At 43.0% G+C, this 21,871-nt stretch overlaps 1 long non-coding RNA gene across 2 annotated transcripts in view; it reads right to left on the bottom strand.

The window, feature by feature from the left end:
- Window positions 1-21,871, bottom strand: part of LOC135035164 (uncharacterized) — a 112,071-nt gene that overhangs the window by 35,191 nt on the left and 55,009 nt on the right. Inside the window, exon 2 of one of the 2 annotated variants that reach the window (XR_010230241.1) lies at window positions 5,081-5,352. The exons of the other annotated variant lie outside the window; for it this stretch is intronic. This is a non-coding gene — a long non-coding RNA (uncharacterized LOC135035164). Of the gene's footprint in view, window positions 1-5,080; window positions 5,353-21,871 lie in introns of those variants that run through there. 2 annotated transcript variants of the gene reach the window in all.

Here is a 21,871-nt window from a genome sequence, read left to right as displayed (position 1 = left end):
GAGAGAGAGAGGTGTGGACGAGAGAGAGAGAGAGGTGCAGACAAGAGAAAAGGGTCAGGACCTGAGAGACAGAGGTGAGGGCAAGAGAGAAATGTGAGGGCAAGAGAGAGAGGTGAGGGCAAGAGAGAAAAGGTGAGGATGAAAGAGAGAGAGAGACAGTGGTGAGGACAAGATAGACAGCCAGGGCATGTATACACCCGCACTCACCCGGGGGGCAGCACTCTCCCTGCAATGCTGATGCTGCTGCTTGTCCTGTGCTGTGGTGCTGCTTGGGCTGGGATCCAGGACTGCGTGGGTAATGGGTCTCCTCACCAGGGGCTCAGTAAGGCAGGCTGCAGACCGGGTGCTTGTGGGCGGCCGTGTGGTGCCATCGCCCATCGCCATAGTCCTAGGACTTTTCTCCCCCGCAGCCACTCCCAGAATGCTGTGCGCAATGATGAGAGAGAGAGGGGTGAGGACAAGAGAGGGGGGGAGGTGAGGACCAAAAAAAAGAGAGGATAGAACGAGAGAAAGAGAGAGAGAGAGAGAGAGAAAGAAGGGTTGAGGACAAAAAGAGAGAGAGGGGTGAGAACGAGAGAGAAAGAAAGAAGGGATGGGGACAAAAAGAGAGAGGGGTGAGAATGAGAGAGAGAGAGAGAAGGAATGAGGACAAAGAGAGAGAGAGGTGAGAGAGCGAGACAGAGAAGGATGAGGGCAAAAAGAGAGAGGGGGTGAGGAGAGAGAGAGAGGGGAGTGGAGAGAGGAGAGGAGGGGGAGAGAAAGGACAGAGAGAGGGAGAGAGAGGGGGGTGAGGACACAGAGAGAGAGAGAGAGAGAGAGAGAGGAGGGCCAGAGAGAGAGAGAGCAGAGAGGACAGAGAGAGAGAGAGAGAGAGTGAGAGTCAACCAGGGCATGTATACACCCGCACTCACCCTGGCCAGGGGGGCAGCACTCTCCCTGCAGTGCTGATGCTGCAGCTGTCTGTCTGCTGTGCTGCTGGGGCCAGGATCCAGGGACAGGGGCTCAGGCAGGCAGACTGGGTGCTTGTTGGCGGGTGGCTGCGTATAGGCGGGCGGCCGTGTGTCGCCATGCTAGGACTGCTGCTGCTCCTTGTTCTTCTTTGCTCCTCACTCGTCTTCTCCCACCGCCGCGGCCACTCCCAGAATGGTGTGCGGCTGAGCGCGAGCTCACACTGGCATTCTGGGAAGGTGGGAGGGAAGAGGCGAGCAGCCGCACTTTACTCCAGAATGTAGCACTTTACTCCAGCCGCCGAATGTAGGCGCTGGGAGTGTCGAAAGGGGCGGCAGGGCTACTCGGGCAGGCAAGCAGACAGTCAGACCGGCCCATCTGGCCATCGGCCCTTCTGGCATTTGCCAGAAGTGCCAGATGGCCAGTCCGGCCCTGGTGATAAATGATAGCAAATCAGATAGATAGATAAATAATAACAATGAATAGAATAGTGCTGCCAAATGTTTTTGCTTTCTGGAATTTCTTTTTTGGAGTTTCTTTTGTTCTCTATTTTTAGTTTCTTTAACAGTACATGTCCCGTGAGACTCTGCAAGCATCTAGCTTCTTTTTTGCATCTTTTTAGCCAAAATTGCATCTTGGTAGCAACGTGGTATGACAAGGATGCACCAGCAGACTGTGCTAATTAATTTGATATGTGACACTTGTATATCTGTGTGCGACTGAGCCTCTGAATCTATTTACAAAGTGCTGCAATGCAGCGGCAGTGGGTTCTTTCCATAGCAGAGATGGACGCAGCCGCTGTAGTCGCATGCAGTGGCTGCATCCATAGGGTCTGCGCACGCGCACCTGCAATAGTGCACGTGTGTAACCCTTCACAACATAGTGAGTGACAGCGGTGACCATCGAGGGGGAGGTGGCGGGGATGGGTCGGTGCGGAATTTGGCGGGTGTTGTCTTAGTTTGAGACAAAGCCCAGTAACTGCAAGTGGTGTCACCTGGTGTGCATAATGGCGCCCAGGGCCGGATTAAGGGCCACATGGGCCTGGAGCTGAAAATATTCAAGGGCCTATTATGAGAAATGGGGGAGGTGTGATTAGTGCTATATGGCTATGGGCAGAGCCATGTGGACGTGTACAACCCTATCAGCTCCAATGTCTCCCTAAATATGTAAAAATATAAAAAAATGCATAATTTTTCGAGAAAAATTGAAATGTAATCTTAAATGTTATGATTTATGGCTTTCCATGTGACCAGCAGGTGGCTATTGATCATGCTGCCATGGTGATGGGCCTATTTTTATGTGGAGGCCTGGAGCTGGAGCTCCATCCGCCCCATTGTTAATCTGGCCCTGATGATGCAGAGGCACTGGCCTCACCATAAGAGAAGGGTCGGTGGCTCGAACTAGCTGTGTCACTGTAGAAGGTGATAAACAAAAATGCAAGTTGCTCAATCAATTTATAGGCTTACTGCTTACACAGGTGCTTGTAAGGGAGGGATTTACCTAGACAAGAAAATAAATACAAAAAGTCCCCTCAGCATACCGCAATATGCCAGTAGAAAAACCAGGGGTGGTCCTGACTGTAAACAATACAGCTGTAATATTGGGACAAACATTCAGGTATTTTTAAATTGTAACTTACTAGGAGGTACAGTGAGGAAGAGCTCCATCTTAAAGGATGGGAAAGGTACCTCACATAAACACACCGGATTGAACGAGGGTAAATTGCTGCAAAGCAAACACATTGTGTAATGTCTGCGAGAGACCCCATGACTTAAAGCTGTGTGTGAAAATTGTGACACAAAGAGCCTGCATGTGTCAGAGATCGGGAAGCAGCCTAGACCATAGAAGATTACCTACAAGAAGAGACTGAGATGAGAGATGCTGTGAAACTACATGCAGTAGCAATGACTGTCTGTGAGGCTTAAGCTGGGTACACACCTGGCTGACCTATCTGATGACTGTAAGCGCATACACACTTACCAATTGTCCTCCCGATGTGTTGTGCCTAATATCACTGGACGAGCATTTAAATGTACTTGTCCTGGTGAGATGTTAGTCACTGGCAATTTGGCGACCTAAACACACAGCCAGATGCGCCGATATATTTGTAGAAATATTGGCCATCAGCTGTGCTGCAGGGCCGACGCGATGTCTTTGATCGACGTAGGCTTGCGATATATTGGCTGTTTGATTGAACGGCCGATATACTGTATGCATACGGACAGATATTGCTAGTGTGCATGGATTGATTCTGACCACAAATTATGTGTGAAATAAGCATTAACTGGGCAGTGACTATGCAATCACATGGAACTGTTCCATCCATGGGAGTGTCATGGATGTGTAAACTAACTTCTTTGCTTGAGGTTGGGCGTGCAGACAGAGATGGGACGCCTGTTCCGGATAAATCTGTTGTACGTAGCATGGGGTGGGTGCAATTCTTCATGATGATGGGTGTGACTGCGTACATAAAAACAGTGGGTAGGATAGGCTTCTACATGCAGTCGCACAGATATTTAGTATAAATGGCCGAATTCTCATATTAGCATCCTTGCCTGCATCTGACTCAGAATCAGGTCCATGATGTCCACATCTTTCAAGAAACACTGATGTAAACCTGCATGGTCATTTATGCCAACACCAGTAAGCTAGTCAGGGCAAGGAAAGCACAAGTTAGAAGGTGCACTAACTAATCATGCACCCCATACCTCATAAACAGTGATGGGGGTTACACTAAGAGAAGGTGCAAGTACACACTGATGTTGTCATTAGCACTAGGTAGCCACTTCTAACTGGTTGATTGTGAATTCACCTCTAAAGCTGATAGGTGCTCTTTTCATTGCTCAATGCATTTATTATATGTTTATCTGATAGAGGGGCAGATGTATTAACCTGGAGAAGGCATAAGGATGTGATAAACCAGTGATAAAGCAGTGTTAAGTGCAAGGTGATAATGCACCAGCCAATCAGCTCCTAACTGTTAATTTACATATGGGAGCTGATTGGCTGGTGTGTTTATCACCTTGCACATATCACTGGTTTATCACTTCCTTATGCCTTCTCCAGGTTAATACATCTGTCTCTGTATGCAGGGTTGTACTGGCCCACCGGGGTACAGGGGAAATCCCCAGTGGGCCCCACTAGCCATCCTTCAATGACTTCTAAAGGTGGGTACACACTGATAGATATATCTGCAGATCGGGTGGTCTTCAGTATGCCGGCTGTCGGGATCCCGGCGCACAGTATACCGGCGCCGGGATCCCGACAGCCGGCACACCGACACTTATTCTCCCTCGTGGGGGTCCATGACCCCCCTGGAGGGAGAATAAAATAGCGTGGCGCGCGTAGCCCGCCACCGTGCCCGCAGCGTGGCGAGTGCAGCGAGCCCGCAAGGGGCTCATTTGCGCTCGCCACACTGTCGGTATGCCGGCGGTCGGGCCCGACCGCCGGCATACCATACTACACCCCTGCAGATCAGTTGATCTGCAGATATAGCTATGGACGGATCGGGGCAGTATGCTGTGCATACACACTGCCCGATCCGTCGGGGAATTATGTCATGAACTGGGCGGGCGTGTACACACGCCCGCCCAGTTCAGCTGTCAATCACCGCCGGCCGCTGCAGCATGTGTACGGGTGGCCGGCTGGTCACCCGTACACACACAGCGATGCGCCAATATATCGGTAGATATATTGGCCGTTGGCTGTGCTGCGGGGCCGACGCGATATGTCTGTGAACAACGGAGTTCACAGACATATCACCCGTACACTGGCCGACGGACCCGCGATATATCGGCCGTTCAATAGAACGGCTGTTATATCGGCCGGTGTGTACCCACCTTGAGACCTTACGAGGCCGTTGGTTTGTAGTACCTACCGGCCCACTGACACCTTATGAAACAAAGAGTTAGTAAAAACAGAAAAACAAATGAAGAATAGAAAAAGGGGAGGGAGGTACAAACACAACCCAGCAAGATGGATGCCAGGATCACCACCAGCCCTATATACAGTGGGGATCGAAAGTTTGGGCACCCCAGGCAAAAATTAATTTTAATGTGCAAAAAGAAGCCAAGGAAAGATGGAAAAATCTCCAAAAGGCATCAAATTACAGATTAGACATTCTTATAACATGTCAAAAAAAGTTTGATTTTATTTCCATCATTTACACTTTCAAAAGAACAGAAAACAAAAAATGGCGTCTGCAAAAGTTTGGGCACCCTGCAGAGTTAATACCTTGTACTGCCCCCTTTGGACAGCTGAGACCTGGCAGTGTCATGGATTGTTCTCAATCATCATCTGGAAAGACCAGGTGATGTCAATCTCAAAGGTTTTAAAAGCCCAGACTCATCTGACCTTGCTCCAACAATCAGCATCATGGGTTCCTCTAAGCAGTTGTGTAGAACACTGAAAAAAACAAGGAAGTAGAGAGCGCAAGCAGACTGAATTAGCAATATTTAATTAAAACTGCACAAGGAATACAATATATTATATATATATATATATATATATGTGTAATTGATAAAACATAAAATTATGAACAAATGGGATCCTCCAGCTTACAGTCCATTTAATGCAATAATGGATTCCAAATTAGACAGTCAAACGCTCCTTCTATTTAGAGCAATGAGTTCATCAATTTGTGTTTAAATAACTTTTTTTGCAAATTATTCACTTCTAAAAAGTTATTTAATCCGGAAAATCACTTATATTGGATTATCAGATAACAGATGTGCTGCTTGTTCCAGCACTTTATATTCCAAAAGGATAGCAGCTTTGTATATAGAAATCCGTCTTCCAGTGTGCTTTACAGCGGCTCCGTCTACCGCTCTCCCTAAAGCACACTTATGGAATCTTTCAATAAATAGCCGCTTACCGCATCCGGATGCGTTCAGCTTCACGGCACTGAAAATCACCATGCACCAGACGGCTGTACCGCAAACTCCCGAGTGGAATAGATGACGGCCACGGTCCCCGTTTAGCAAGGCGGACCACTGCAGGTGGCTGTGGTGAAAGCGGATCCACTGGTGCGGTGCAGAAATTGTGATGAATATCCAAAGCACAAATGGAGAGTGCCGGGATCCCAAGTCCGAATAAACACTGACGCGTTTCTCGACCTACGTACACTGGTCGTTTCCTCAGAGGGAGAAAGTATTCGGTTACCACCCAGTCTCCATTCTTATAGGGACCAGGAGTTAATTAAATCATAAGTGCAGTCACCTGAGTATCCACCTGTTTGGCTCAATACTAGGAACGTGTGTGTGTATAATATCTAAAGGCACATATACTAAAATATACAAATAAGTCTTATTTAAAAACATAGTCATACTTCCTTTAAATCGATTTAGCACAAAATAATTAATATATTCTTACATCATTATAGCATAAATATATATAATAATAAAAATGACTATAAACAAAAAGGCAGATAGATATCTAATAGAGGAGACAGCAATATAATCGTACATATAAAATATAACATGTATTTATATAATATATTTAAAAATGAAAGTAAAATATACACATAAAATTAAAATCAAGAAGTAAATAAAAATAAAAATAAAATATATTATGATATGAAGAAAATACATCATGACATTCATAAAAAAATATATGTACATATTGACTAACAATATGTTGGATGAATCCAAAATAGGGGAAAGAAGGGGGGAAAAAAGGGGGGAAAAATATGGCAATTTGATACTGACATATCTTGGCCAGACAGAAAACACTTTATTACCTTTTAAAGAGACAGTAACAGCCCTAGAAGCATCTTAACATATTGAATGGAATAAACATCATAACGAAACATTATCAATGTTCCACAGATACATAAATGGATCCATATCAATATCAAAGGAGAAAAGGATATTGGAATGTATATTACAAAACCTCTAAACAATGATGACCAAACCCACCTACCCGATCTTTATAAACACTCGAATATCAGAATAATGGTTTTCTTATAAAAGGGCCAGAAACAGGCCCCACGGGGACAATAATATCCCTATCCCCACCACTGAATAATGAATAGACGTAACCCATATAAACACTAGAAAGACAATTAAATAATACATCTGTCATAATGATATTAATTTAATTCCATACTACCAATAAAACTACCCAATAGTGTATTGGATATAATAAACAACCAAGCAGAATGAGCGGGTGGATCCACATCTAAGTCAGGAACAGAGAGATAATTTACACTCGACCTGCCTGAAGAAAAGGTGGATCCAAAACCGCCCACCCAATCTCATCAATCTCATAATTTACTAAAAGCTTGACCAGGATCCCTTGAGAAACCCCCAAACACCCCTAGGAAAATAAATAGAACTCCCCTAACTAATAATAGAAGGGTTAAATGGTGTTGAGCTCCACTGTGTCATTGAGACCATGTGGGCTCAAAGTGTGTAATTGGAAAATCCAGAAGGCTTCGCGCATGCAAAGCCTTCTGTATCTATCCCCACCTCTCATGGTTTGTTTTATGTGTTCTACTGCTCTAATAGTTAGGCCACTCAAATTACCCTTCTGACACATATAAACATGGTTAGATAAACTATGGGTTTTGAGATTCTTTGTTATATTCCTTTTATGCTCCATGAACCTTTCATGGAGAGGACGAATAGTGCGGCCTACATACTGCAGCCCACATCTGCATTGTATAACATAGATCACATAATTAGTCCTACAATTCATAAAGCCCTTTATCTCAAATTCTTCTAATCTACTGAAGGACTTAATGCGATTACACTTATTTTCAGCAAAAGAGCAAGTGGTACATCTATCCCTCCCACATCTAAAAAAGCCAATGGGTTTTGGAGGTAAACTAAATAAATTCTCTCCAGCAATTTTAGATCTTCTAGTAAATAAACTAGGTGCTAGTTTCTGTTTGAGAGAATTAGCTTTTCTGAAAATAACTAGATTCCTTCCAGTCAATGACGTTTCTAGTAGTTTATCTGATTTCAAAATCGCCGAATTTCTAGTAATTATCCTTTTAATATCTCCTGCAGCTCTATTAAATTGAGTAATAAAGGATATTGACCTCTCGTCAGTCCTACTCGAAGATACATTCTTCGCTACCTCCCTTTCTGGGTGAATCAATGAAGCCCTGGGTTTGAGTTGAATTTCTCTCAGGGCTTTATCTAAAACCTCTAAGGGATACCCTTGTTTAACAAATGCGGCATACATGATTTCTGCTTGACTAGTAAACAACTCATCTGTGGAGCAGTTCCGACGCAACCGTTGGAACTGTCCCTTTGGTATATTTAATTTCCACGGTTTATAATGACTACTTGTGAAGTGTAAATAGTTGTTACAGTCCACATCTTTAACGTATGTGGAGGTGATAATCTTAGAATCCTGAATACTGACTGTAATATCAAGAAAATTAATTGACTTTTTACTAAAATTACCAGTGAACTTCAAACCTATTGTGTTAGAGTTAAGAAGATAGGTGAGACGTGAAATAGGTGAAAAATCCTCATCCCAAACAAAAAATAAATCATCAATATATCTACCATAGAGGATCAGGCCCGCACCAAGATCGCCACCCCATATCTGGTGTTCTTCGAACCATCCCAGAAAGAGGTTGGCGAAACTTGGTGCGAATCTGGTCCCCATGGCTGTGCCTTTCTTCTGTAAAAAAAACTGTGAATCAAAAGAAAAATAGTTGTGCTCCAAAATAAACCTAATAGCTGACAAAATAAAAGTGCGAAAAGAAACATCCACCTCTGTGTCATAGTATAAATAGTGATTTATCGCCAAAAGACCCAAATCATGCATTATGTTGGTATAAAGAGATTCTACGTCATATGTTAATAATGTATATGAATCCTTCCAGTCTATGCTATCCAATTTATGAAGAAAATGTGTGGTGTCCTTAATATAAGAAGGGAGGGCCTGAACATATTTCTGTAGATGTGCATCTATAAAGGCAGATAAATTAGATGTCAGGGATCCTACCCCTGAAATTATAGGGCGTCCTGGTGGGGATATTAGAGACTTATGCACCTTAGGCAAATGGTAGTATATAGGTACTACTGGATATTTAACCATTAAAAATAGGAAAGTTTCTTTATTAATGTTACCCTCACTCAGTGCCTTTTCTAATAGGAACTTTAATTCGCCCTGATAGACACCTGTGGGGTCTCCTAAAATTCTCTTATAAAAGGTTGTATCATTAAGTTGTCTATAGGCCTCAGAGAGATAGTCTTCAAGGTTCTGAATGACCAGGCTACCGCCTTTATCGGCTTGTTTAATAATAATTTCTTCATCTTTCATTAATTTCTTAAGTGCCATTCTTTCGGACCTCGATAGATTATCTCTCAGAGTCACTGTCTCTTGTTTGGTACACAAATCTCTGAACTCTCTCATGGTAGTTGTGTAAAAGCCCTCAATATAGGGGCCTCTGTGTTGAAGTGGGTAAAATTCTGATGGTAATTTAAATTTCTTGGGGTCTGCTTTATTAATGTCATAAACTTTTCTTAGCTCAGCGGTACTAGAAGTGTTCTCTCTACCTTCATTTTCATCAAGGAGTGATTCCAAAATCCTAAGGGAGTTATCATCCTGTTTATCTAGACAAATGGGTGACCCTGTTACACCTTGTCTGCATAGTGATTTCTTAATAAAATATCTCTTTCTACTTAAGGTACGTACGAATCTATTCAAATCCACAAAAAGTGTAAAGAGATTGGGTTTTTCTTCTGGCGCAAACTTTAAACCCCTATTTAGCAGGGAGATCTCTGCTGATGTAAGAGTTTTCTTAGAGAGATTGAATACACTCCTGGTATTCAAAATCTTCTTACACTTTTTGTGGGCATTCTTAATTCCTCCCCTGCAGCCTCTAACCCTTCTTCTCTTCTTCTTTTTGGGGTGAGCATCATTTTTGGATTCTCCCACGAGTTGTTTTGTGGGTCCCCTGGTGAATGTTGTCGTCTCTCTAAAAAATTCACCTTTGGTGGTTTATTCTGAGATTCTTCTCTTAGATTATTTCTCCCTACAGGAGTTGGTTCATCTCTGCTCAATACTTCAAATCTATTCCTATAGTCCCTCTCTCTCCAAGAGTCCCTATTTTGAAATCTCTGTCCATATGATCGTTGTTTCTGGGATTTATTAGAGGAATTTCTATTATCATAGTTATAATATCTCTGTGTCTCCCTTCTCTCTCCTTGTGAATATACTCTTTCTCTATAGGTATCATCAGAGCTCCTTATGTTTCTAAATGGAGCATAATTTGATTGTCTCTTTATTGAGGGAGTTCTATCTCTTTTATTATATGTCCGTACCTGATCTCTATTATAATCTTCTCTATCTCGATCTAGTTTTTTATATTTCAAAGAGATGAGGGTTTTTTCAAACTCCTGTACCTTTTTATTCACTCTCTGGTCTTTCCCTTCAAAATCAGGATGTTTTGAATGAATCAAAAGGGCTTCCTGTGTTTTCTCTATATCAGTTTGAATGGTTTGTATTTTTTGTTCTCTATGTTTAATTAGAAGCTTCATCAAATTCCGAGAACAATTATCCAAAGCTCCATTCCATTCTATCAAAAATTCAGCATCATCCTTAAAAGAACAGGATTTAAATAGTCTAAGGCCCCTTGGGATCATATCTTTATCTAAATATTTTTGTAAAGTAACTTGATCCCACCAATGTCTAGTCTCTGCAATGAATAGATCCTCTAACTCATTGAAGAGACCAAACATGTCCAAACATTTATCCGTATTCAAATGTTCCCCATGACCTATTTCCTCAGATAAGTATTGCTGTCTCCTCTCAAGGCGCTCTGCCAAACACCTCAAAACAGGCATATTTAAAAATGAACAATAAAATTATCAATAAAAATGTCAACTTCTCAATAATCAAACCAAATGCCTACTTAAACACACACTAAAAAATTCAGCTGCGGCTAATGGAGGCTGCCTTATGCTAATACCACAGGAAAACTCCAAAAGAGAAAATAAAGGCGCCTCTAAGAGCCTAGGCTGATATGCTGCTTGCTGCTCTCAAAAGTATAGGTATTAGCAAACCTACAAAGACAACAAAAAAAACAAGGAAGTAGAGAGCGCAAGCAGACTGAATTAGCAATATTTAATTAAAACTGCACAAGGAATACAATATATTATATATATATATGTGTAATTGATAAAACATAAAATTATGAACAAATGGGATCCTCCAGCTTACAGTCCATTTAATGCAATAATGGATTCCAAATTAGACAGTCAAACGCTCCTTCTATTTAGAGCAATGAGTTCATCAATTTGTGTTTAAATAACTTTTTTTGCAAATTATTCACTTCTAAAAAGTTATTTAATCCGGAAAATCACTTATATTGGATTATCAGATAACAGATGTGCTGCTTGTTCCAGCACTTTATATTCCAAAAGGATAGCAGCTTTGTATATAGAAATCCGTCTTCCAGTGTGCTTTACAGCGGCTCCGTCTACCGCTCTCCCTAAAGCACACTTATGGAATCTTTCAATAAATAGCCGCTTACCGCATCCGGATGCGTTCAGCTTCACGGCACTGAAAATCACCATGCACCAGACGGCTGTACCGCAAACTCCCGAGTGGAATAGATGACGGCCACGGTCCCCGTTTAGCAAGGCGGACCACTGCAGGTGGCTGTGGTGAAAGCGGATCCACTGGTGCGGTGCAGAAATTGTGATGAATATCCAAAGCACAAATGGAGAGTGCCGGGATCCCAAGTCCGAATAAACACTGACGCGTTTCTCGACCTACGTACACTGGTCGTTTCCTCAGAGGGAGAAAGTATTCGGTTATCACCCAGTCTCCATTCTTATAGGGACCAGGAGTTAATTAAATCATAAGTGCAGTCACCTGAGTATCCACCTGTTTGGCTCAATACTAGGAACGTGTGTGTGTATAATATCTAAAGGCACATATACTAAAATATACAAATAAGTCTTATTTAAAAACATAGTCATACTTCCTTTAAATCGATTTAGCACAAAATAATTAATATATTCTTACATCATTATAGCATAAATATATATAATAATAAAAATGACTATAAACAAAAAGGCAGATAGATATCTAATAGAGGAGACAGCAATATAATCTTACATATAAAATATAACATGTATTTATATAATATATTTAAAAATGAAAGTAAAATATACACATAAAATTAAAATCAAGAAGTAAATAAAAATAAAATATATTATGATATGAAGAAAATACATCATGACATTCATAAAAAAATATATGTACATATTGACTAACAATATGTTGGATGAATCCAAAATAGGGGAAAGAAGGGGGGAAAAAAGGGGGGGAAAATATGGCAATATGATACTGACATATCTTGGCCAGACAGAAAACACTTTATTACCTTTTAAAGAGACAGTAACAGCCCTAGAAGCATCTTAACATATTGAATGGAATAAACATCATAACGAAACATTATCAATGTTCCACAGATACATAAATGGATCCATATCAATATCAAAGGAGAAAAGGATATTGGAATGTATATTACAAAACCTCTAAACAATGATGACCAAACCCACCTACCCGATCTTTATAAACACTCGAATATCAGAATAATGGTTTTCTTATAAAAGGGCCAGAAACAGGCCCCACGGGGACAATAATATCCCTATCCCCACCACTGAATAATGAATAGACGTAACCCATATAAACACTAGAAAGACAATTAAATAATACATCTGTCATAATGATATTAATTTAATTCCATAGTGTAGAACACTGAAACTGAGAATAGTTGACGCTCACAAAGCAGGAGAAGGCTATAAGAAGATAGCAAAGTGTTATCAGATGCCCATATCCTCTGTTCGGTATGTAATTAAGAAATGGCAGTCATCAGGAATAGTGGAAGTTAAAGCAAGATCTGGAAGACCAAGAAAAATATCACACAGAACAGCTCGCAGGATTGTGAAAAAAGCAAGTCAAAATCCACGTTTGACTGCATGATCCCTCCAGGAAGATCTGGCAGACACTGGAGTTGTGGTACACTATTCCACTACAAAGAGATACTTGTACAAATATGGTCTTCATGGAAGAGTCATCAGAAGAAAACCTCTTCTACGTCCTCACCACAAAAATCAGCGTTTGAAGTTTGCAAATGAACATATAGACAAGCCTGATGCATTTTGGAATAAAGTTCTGTGGACCGATGAGGTTAAAATAGAACTTTTTGCCCGGAATGAGCAAAGGTACGTTTGGAGAAGGAAGGGCACAGAATTTAATGAAAAGAACCTCTGTCCAACTGTTAAGCATGGGGGTGGATTAATCATGCTTTGGGGTTGTATTGCAGCCAGTGGCACAGGGAACATTTCACGAGTAGAAGGAAATATGGATTCAATAAGATTCCAGCAAATTTTGGACGCTAACTTTATGCCATCTGTGAAAAAGCTGAAGTTAAAGAGAGGCTGGCTTCTACAAATGGATAATGATCCTAAACACACCTCAAAATCCACGGTGGATTACATCAAGAGGCGAAAACTGAAGGTTTTGCCATGGCCTTCACAATCTCCTGACCTCAACATAATTGAAAATCTATGGATAGACCTTAAAAGAGCAGTGCGTCACAGACAGCCCAGGAATCTCAAAGAACTGGAAGACTTTTGTAAGGAAGAATGGGCGAAGATACCTCAAACAAGAATTGAAAGACTCTTGGCTGGCTACAAAAAGCGTTTACAAGCTGTGATACTTGCCAAAGGGGGCAGTACAAGGTATTAACTCTGCAGGGTGCCCAAACTTTTGCAGACGCCATTTTTTGTTTTCTGTTATTTTGAAAGTGTAAATGATGGAAATAAAATCAAACTTTTTTTGACACGTTATAAGAATGTCTAATCTGTAATTTGATGCCTTTTGGAGATTTTTCCATCTTTCCTTGGCTTCTTTTTGCACATTAAAATTAATTTTTGCCTGGGGTGCCCAAACTTTCGATCCCCACTGTACCTCACAAATAATCACTCCCCTAAGTTTCCTTATTGGACAGTCCTGACCAACCACAAAAAAAACTATCAGTTGACAATTTCTAAACCAATTACAAAAACTAAGGACTCTTATATAGCCTTAAACTTAAACAGCCCTTGTTTAATCTGAAAAGCCACATCGAATCGATTACAGAAGGAGGACAAAGACATTCCTTTCTTAAATTCTTTTCAAGGAATGGTCCATGACCCAGAATGCTTTGAGGCTGAACTCCATGGATACACCCAGAGACCATCATTAAGCATTCTGGGAAAATGAATGCTTAAAGATGAACAAAAATAATAATTTGTATACTCCCTGTTCAGCTCTTAGATAAAGTTATTTGGATATAAAGAGTAGCTGGGTATTTAGATTTGAATTTACTTGACTACAGATGACTGTGTTCTCTTGCTAAGATATTAAGGGGCACATTTATCAATGAGTAATAAAACTCGTTGTGTGGTTGATAAAAGTAATTGCGTATAATAAATGGCGATCCAGCCAATCAGCTCCTAACTGTCATGTGTAAAGCTCCTGTCATATGTTTGAAGAATGATAGTTGGGAGCTAATTGGCTGGAGCGCCACTTATCATACACAGTGAGTTTTATCATTCACGAGTTTTAGTACCTGCTGATAAATGAGCCCCTAAATCTTTTATACACTTTTTATATCTTTGTAAATACTTTTTTGGCCATCATTATTTTGTGTAATAATTAGTTTAATTTAACAGCAGAAATTAGTTTTAATCAGTTCTAGCAACACAGGCATACATTCCCTGTTTTGAAATAAAACCAAAAAACTAGAGATGAGCGGTTCGGATTACCTGTAATCTGAACACACCCAAACTTCCGGTGTCAGAGCCAGTCTGAGCAGCAACTTGGGTCCTCCTCGCCACACTTGGATTCCACTTTGAGGCAAAATGTTATCCTCCCGGCGTCGGATTCTCGTGGGTTTTGGATCCTATATAAGGCGCAGTGGCCGGATTCAGCGCCATTTCACTTTCAGGAACACTGCTGAATTCTGCGCTGTGCTGTGTCCAGAGACTCCAGACTCACAAGTGGCTGTGCTCTCTAAAGTAACTGTGTATTTGGACATGCTGCATGCTGTTGTACTCTGCTGTATTGGCTGTGCTGTCAAGAGACTCCAGACTCACAAGTCGCTGTGCTCTGTATAGTCAATGTGTATTGGGGCACACTGCACGTTGCTGTATGCTGCACTGTACTCTCTGTGTCCAGAGACTCCAAACTCAAGTGGCTGTGCTTTGTATATTCAATGTGTATAGGGGCAAACTGTTGCATGCTGCGCTGTACTCTGCTGTGAATTGTACTGTTTGGTGCACTTTACCCTAGTGCCCTTTGATCATGTGCATATATAAGCCCTGTGACTACTAGAGATGAGCGGGTTCGGTTTCTCGGAAACCGAACCCCCGCGAACTTCACCCTTTTTACACGGGTCCGAGGCAGGTTCGAACCTTCCCGCCTTGCTCGGCTAACCCGAGCGCGCCCGAACGTCATCATCCCGCTGTCGGATTCTCGCGAGATTCGGATTCTATATAAGCAGCCGCGCGTCGCCGCCATTTTCACTCGTGCATTGGAGATGATAGGGAGAGGACATGGCTGGCGTCCTCTCCGTTTATTGTAGAAGTTGATTGGTTTATTGCTTAATTGTGGGGAGGACTGGGGAGCAGCTGTTAGGAGGAGTACAGTGCAGAGTTTTGCTGATAAGTGACCACCAGTTTTTATCCGTTCTCTGCCTGAAAAAAACTCTCCATACCATATCTGTGCTCAGTGTGCTGCATAATATATCTGTGCTCACACTGCTTAATTGTGGGGACTGGGGAGCAGCTATAGCAGGAGTACAGTGCAGAGTTTTGCTGACAGTGACCACCAGTATACGTTGTCTGCCTGAAGAAAAACACTCCATATCTGTGCTCAGTGTGCTGCTTTATTGTGGGGACTGGGGACCACCAGTATAATTAATATTATATAGGAGTAGTACAGTGCAGAGTTTTGCTGACAGTGACCACCAGTATACGTTGTCTGCCTGAAAAACACTCCATATCTGTGCTCAGTGTGCTGTTTTATTGTGGGGACTGGGGACCACCAGTATAATTAATATTATATAGGGGGAGTACAGTGCAGAGTGCACTGCTGTACCTACCTCTGTGTCGTCATCCATTAAGTATACTATCCATCTACATTCTATACCTGTGGTGCATTTTAGTTTTGCAGTTTGCTGACACAGTGACCACCAGTATACTATATATAGCAGTACGGTAGGCCACTGCTGTACCTACCTCTGTGTCATCATCCATTAAGTATACTATCCATCTACATTCTATACCTGTGGTGCATTTTAGTTTTGCAGTTTGCTGACAGTGTCCACCAGTATACTATATATAGCAGTACGGTAGGCCACTGCTGTACCTACCTCTGTGTCGTCATCCATTAAGTATACTATCCATCTACATTCTATACCTGTGGTGCATTTTAGTTTTGCAGTTTGCTGACAGTGTCCACCAGTATACTATATATAGCAGTACGGTAGGCCACTGCTGTACCTACCTCTGTGTCGTCATCCATTAAGTATACTATCCATCTACATTCTATACCTGTGGTGCATTTTAGTTTTGCAGTTTGCTGACACAGTGTCCACCAGTATACTATATATAGCAGTACGGTAGGCCACTGCTGTACCTACCTCTGTGTCGTCATCCATTAAGTATACTATCCATCTACATTCTATACCTGTGGTGCATTTTAGTTTTGCAGTTTGCTGACAGTGTCCACCAGTATACTATATATAGCAGTACGGTAGGCCACTGCTGTACCTACCTCTGTGTCGTCATCCATTAAGTATACTATCCATCTACATTCTATACCTGTGGTGCATTTTAGTTTTGCAGTTTGCTGACAGTGTCCACCAGTATACTATATATAGCAGTACGGTAGGCCACTGCTGTACCTACCTCTGTGTCGTCATCCATTAAGTATACTATCCATCTACATTCTATACCTGTGGTGCATTTTAGTTTTGCAGTTTGCTGACAGTGTCCACCAGTATACTATATATAGCAGTACGGTAGGCCACTGCTGTACCTACCTCTGTGTCATCATCCATTAAGTATACTATCCATCTACATTCTATACCTGTGGTGCAATTTAGTTTTGCAGTTTGCTGACACAGTGTCCACCAGTATACTATATATAGCAGTACGGTAGGCCACTGCTGTACCTACCTCTGTGTCGTCATCCATTAAGTATACTATCCATCTACATTCTATACCTGTGGTGCATTTTAGTTTTGCAGCTTGCTGACAGTGTCCACCAGTATACTATATATAGCAGTACGGTAGGCCACTGCTGTACCTACCTCTGTGTCGTCATCCATTAAGTATACTATCCATCTACATTCCATACCTGTGGTGCATTTTAGTTTTGCAGTTTGCTGACACAGTGTCCACCAGTATACTATATATAGCAGTACGGTAGGCCACTGCTGTACCTACCTCTGTGTCGTCATCCATTAAGTATACTATCCATCTACATTCTATACCTGTGGTGCATTTTAGTTTTGCAGTTTGCTGACAGTGTCCACCAGTATACTATATATAGCAGTACGGTAGGCCACTGCTGTACCTACCTCTGTGTCGTCATCCATTAAGTATGCTATCCATCTACATTCTATACCTGTGGTGCATTTTAGTTTTGCAGTTTGCTGACAGTGTCCACCAGTATACTATATATAGCAGTACGGTAGGCCACTGCTGTACCTACCTCTGTGTCATCATTCATTAAGTATACTAACCATCTACATTCTATACGTGTGGTGCATTTTAGTTTTGCAGTGTGCTGACACAGTGACCACCAGTATACTATATATAGCAGTACGGTAGGCCACTGCTGTACCTACCTCTGTGTCGTCATCCATTAAGTATACTATCCATCTACATTCTATACCTGTGGTGCATTTTAGTTTTGCACTTTGCTGACAGTGTCCACCAGTATACTATATATAGCAGTACGGTAGGCCACTGCTGTACCTACCTCTGTGTCGTCATCCATTAAGTATACTATCCATCTACATTTTATACCTGTGGTGCATTTTAGTTTTGCAGTTTGCTGACACAGTGTCCACCAGTATACTATATATAGCAGTACGGTAGGCCACTGCTGTACCTACCTCTGTGTCGTCATCCATTAAGTATACTATCCATCTACATTCTATACCTGTGGTGCATTTTAGTTTTGCAGTTTGCTGACACAGTGACCACCAGTATACTATATATAGCAGTACGGTAGGCCACTGCTGTACCTACCTCTGTGTCGTCAAGTATACTATCCATCCATACCTGTGGTGCATTTCAGTTGTGCGCAGTAAATATAGTAGTATGCCATTGCTATTGATACTGGCATATAATTCCACACATTAAAAAATGGAGAACAAAAATGTGGAGGTTAAAATAGAGAAAGGTCAAGATCCACTTCCACCTCGTGCTGAAGCTGCTGCCACTAGTCATGGCCGAGACGATAAAATGCCATCAACGTCGTCTGCCAAGGCCGATGCCCAATGCCATAGTAGAGAGCATGTAAAATCCAAAACACAAAAGTTCAGTAAAATGACCCAAAAATCAAAATTAAAAGCGTCTGAGGAGAAGCGTAAACTTGCCAATATGCCATTTACGACACGGAGTGGCAAGGAACGGCTGAGGCCCTGGCCTATGTTCATGGCTAGTGGTACAGCTTCACATGAGGATGGAAGCACTCATCTTCTCGCTAGAAAAAAGAAAAGACTTAAGCTGGCAAAAGCACAGCAAAGAACTGTGCGTTCTTCTAAATCACAAATCCCCAAGGACAGTCCAATTGTGTCGGTTGCGATGCCTGACCTTCCCAACATTGGACGGGAAGAGCTTGCGCCTTCCACCATTTGCACGCCCCCTGCAAGTGCTGGAAGGAGCACCCGCAGTCCAGTTCCTGATAGTCAAATTGAAGATGTCACTGTTGAAGTACACCAGGATGAGGATATGGGTGTTGCTGGTTCTGGGGAGGAAATTGACAAGGAGGATTCTGATGGTGAGGTGGTTTGTTTAAGTCAGGCACCCGGGGAGACACCTGTTGTCCGTGGGAGGAATATGGCCATTGACATGCCTGGTCAAAATACAAAAAAAATCAGCTCTCCGGTGTGGAATTATTTCAACACAAATGCGGACAACAGGTGTCAAGCCGTGTGTTGCCTTTGTCAAGCTGTAATCAGTAGGGGTAAGGACGTTAACCACCTCGGAACATCCTCCCTTATACGTCACCTGCAGCGCATTCATCATAAGTCAGTGACAAGTTCAAAAACTTTGGGTGACAGCAGAAGCAGTCCACTGACAACTAAATCCCTTCCTCTTGTAACCAAGCTCCTGCAAACCACACCACCAACTCCCTCAGTGTCAATTTCCTCCTTACCCAGGAAAGCCAATAGTCCTGCAGGCAATGTCACTGTCAAGTCTGACGAGTCCTCTCCTGCCTGGGATTCCTCCGATGCATCCTTGAGTGTAACGCCTACTGCTGCTGGCGCTGCTGTTGTTGCTGCTGGGAGTCGATCGTCATCCAAGAGGGGAAGTTGGAAGACCACTTGTACTACTTTCAGTAAGCAATTGACTGTCCAACAGTCCTTTGCGAGGAAGATGAAATATCACAGCAGTCATCCTGCTGCAAAGCAGATAACTCAGGCCTTGGCAGCCTGGGCGGTGAGAAACGTGGTTCCGGTATCCATCGTTAATTCAGAGGCAACTATAGACTTGATTGAGGTACTGTGTCTCCGGTACCAAATACCATCTAGGTTCCATTTCTCTAGGCAGGCGATACCGGAAATGTACACAGACCTCAGAAAAAGACTCACCAGTGTCCTAAAAAATGCAGTTGTACCCAATGTCCACTTAACCACGGACATGTGGACAAGTGGAGCAGGGCAGACTCAGGACTATATGACTGTGACAGCCCACTGGGTAGATGTATTGCCTCCCGCAGCAAGAACAGCAGCGGCGGCACCAGTAGCAGCATCTCGCAAACGCCAAGTCGTTCCTAGGCAGGCTACGCTTTGTATCACCGCTTTCCATAAGAGGCACACAGCTGACAACCTCTTACGGGAACTGAGGAAGATCATCGCAGAATGGCTTACCCCAATTGGACTCTCCTGGGGATTTGTGACATCGGACAACGCCAGCAATATTGTGCGTGCATTACATCTGGGCAAATTCCAGCACGTCCCATGTTTTGCACATACATTGAATTTGGTGCAAGAGATGCTGTCGGTGGCCCGAAGAATTGCGGGCCACTTTCGGCATTCAGGCACCGCGTACAGAAGACTGGAGCACCACCAAACATTCCTGAACCTGCCCTGCCATCATCTGAAGCAAGAGGTGGTAACGAGGTGGAATTCAACCCTCTATATGCTTCAGAGGATGGAGGAGCAGCAAAAGGCCATTCAAGCCTATACATCTGCCCACGATATAGGCAAAGGAGGGGGAATGCACCTGACTCAAGCGCAGTGGAGAATGATTTCAACGTTGTGCAAGGTTCTGCAACCCTTTGAACTTGCCACACGTGAAGTCAGTTCAGACACTGCCAGCCTGAGTCAGGTCATTCCCCTCATCAGGCTTTTGCAGAAGAAGCTGGAGACATTGAAGGAGGAGCTAAAACAGAGCGATTCCGCTAGGCATGTGGGACTTGTGGATGGAGCCCTTAATTCGCTTAACCAGGATTCACGGGTGGTCAATCTGTTGAAATCGGAGCACTACATTTTGGCCACCGTGCTCGATCCTAGATTTAAAACCTACGTTGTATCTCTCTTTCCGGCAGACACAAGTCTGCAGAGGTTCAAAGACCTGCTGGTGAGAAAATTGTCAAGTCAAGCGGAATGTGACCCGTCAACATCTCCTCCTTCACATTCTCCCGCAACTGGGGGTGCGAGGAAAAGGCTAAGAATTCCGAGCCCACCCGCTGGCGGTGATGCAGGGCAGTCTGGAGCGAGTGCTGACACCTGGTCCGGACTGAAGGACCTGCCAACGATTACTGACATGTCGTCTACTGTCACTTCATATGATTCTCTCACCATGGAAAGAATGGTGGAGGATTATATGAGTGACCGCATCCAAGTAGGCACATCAGACAGTCCGTACGTATACTGGCAGGAAAAAGAGGCAATTTGGAGGCCCTTGCACAAACTGGCTTTATTCTACCTAAGTTGCCCTCCCTCCAGTGTGTACTCCGAAAGAGTGTTTAGTGCAGCCGCTCACCTTGTCAGCAATCGGCGTACGAGGTTACTTCCAGAAAATGTGGAGAAGATGATGTTCATCGAAATGAATTATAATCAATTCCTCCGTGGAGACATTCACCAGCAGCAATTGCCTCCAGAAAGTACACGGGGACCTGAGATGGTGGATTCCAGTGGGGACGAATTAATAATCTGTGAGGAGGGGGATGTACACAGTAAAAGGGGTGAGGAATCGGAGGATGATGATGAGGTGGACATCTTGCCTCTGTAGAGCCAGTTTGTGCAAGGAGAGATTGATTGCTTCTTTTTTGGTGGGGGCCCAAACCAACCAGTCATTTCAGTCACAGTCGTGTGGCAGACCCTGTCGCTGAAATGATTGTGTCGGCCACTTGTGTCGCTTAGCTTAGTCAAACAGCCACCTTGGTGCGCCTCTTTTTTTCTTTGCATCATGTGCTGTTTGGGGACAATTTTTTGGAAGTGCCATCCTGTCTTGATTGACACTGCAGTGCCACTCCTAGATGGGCCAGGTGTTTGTGTCGGCCACTTGTGTCGCTTAGCTTAGTCACACAGCCACCTTGGTGCGCCTCTTTTTTTCTTTGCATCATGTGCTGTTTGGGGACAATTTTTTGGAAGTGCCATCCTGTCTTGATTGACACTGCAGTGCCACTCCTAGATGGGCCAGGTGTTTGTGTCGGCCACTTG

This window comes from Pseudophryne corroboree, chromosome 2 (genome assembly GCF_028390025.1).
Source record: "Pseudophryne corroboree isolate aPseCor3 chromosome 2, aPseCor3.hap2, whole genome shotgun sequence".
NCBI classification, from domain to species: domain Eukaryota; kingdom Metazoa; phylum Chordata; class Amphibia; order Anura; family Myobatrachidae; genus Pseudophryne; species Pseudophryne corroboree.
The sequence above is the reverse complement of the archived record's forward strand: the minus strand, read 5'-3'. Positions and strand labels throughout refer to the sequence as shown.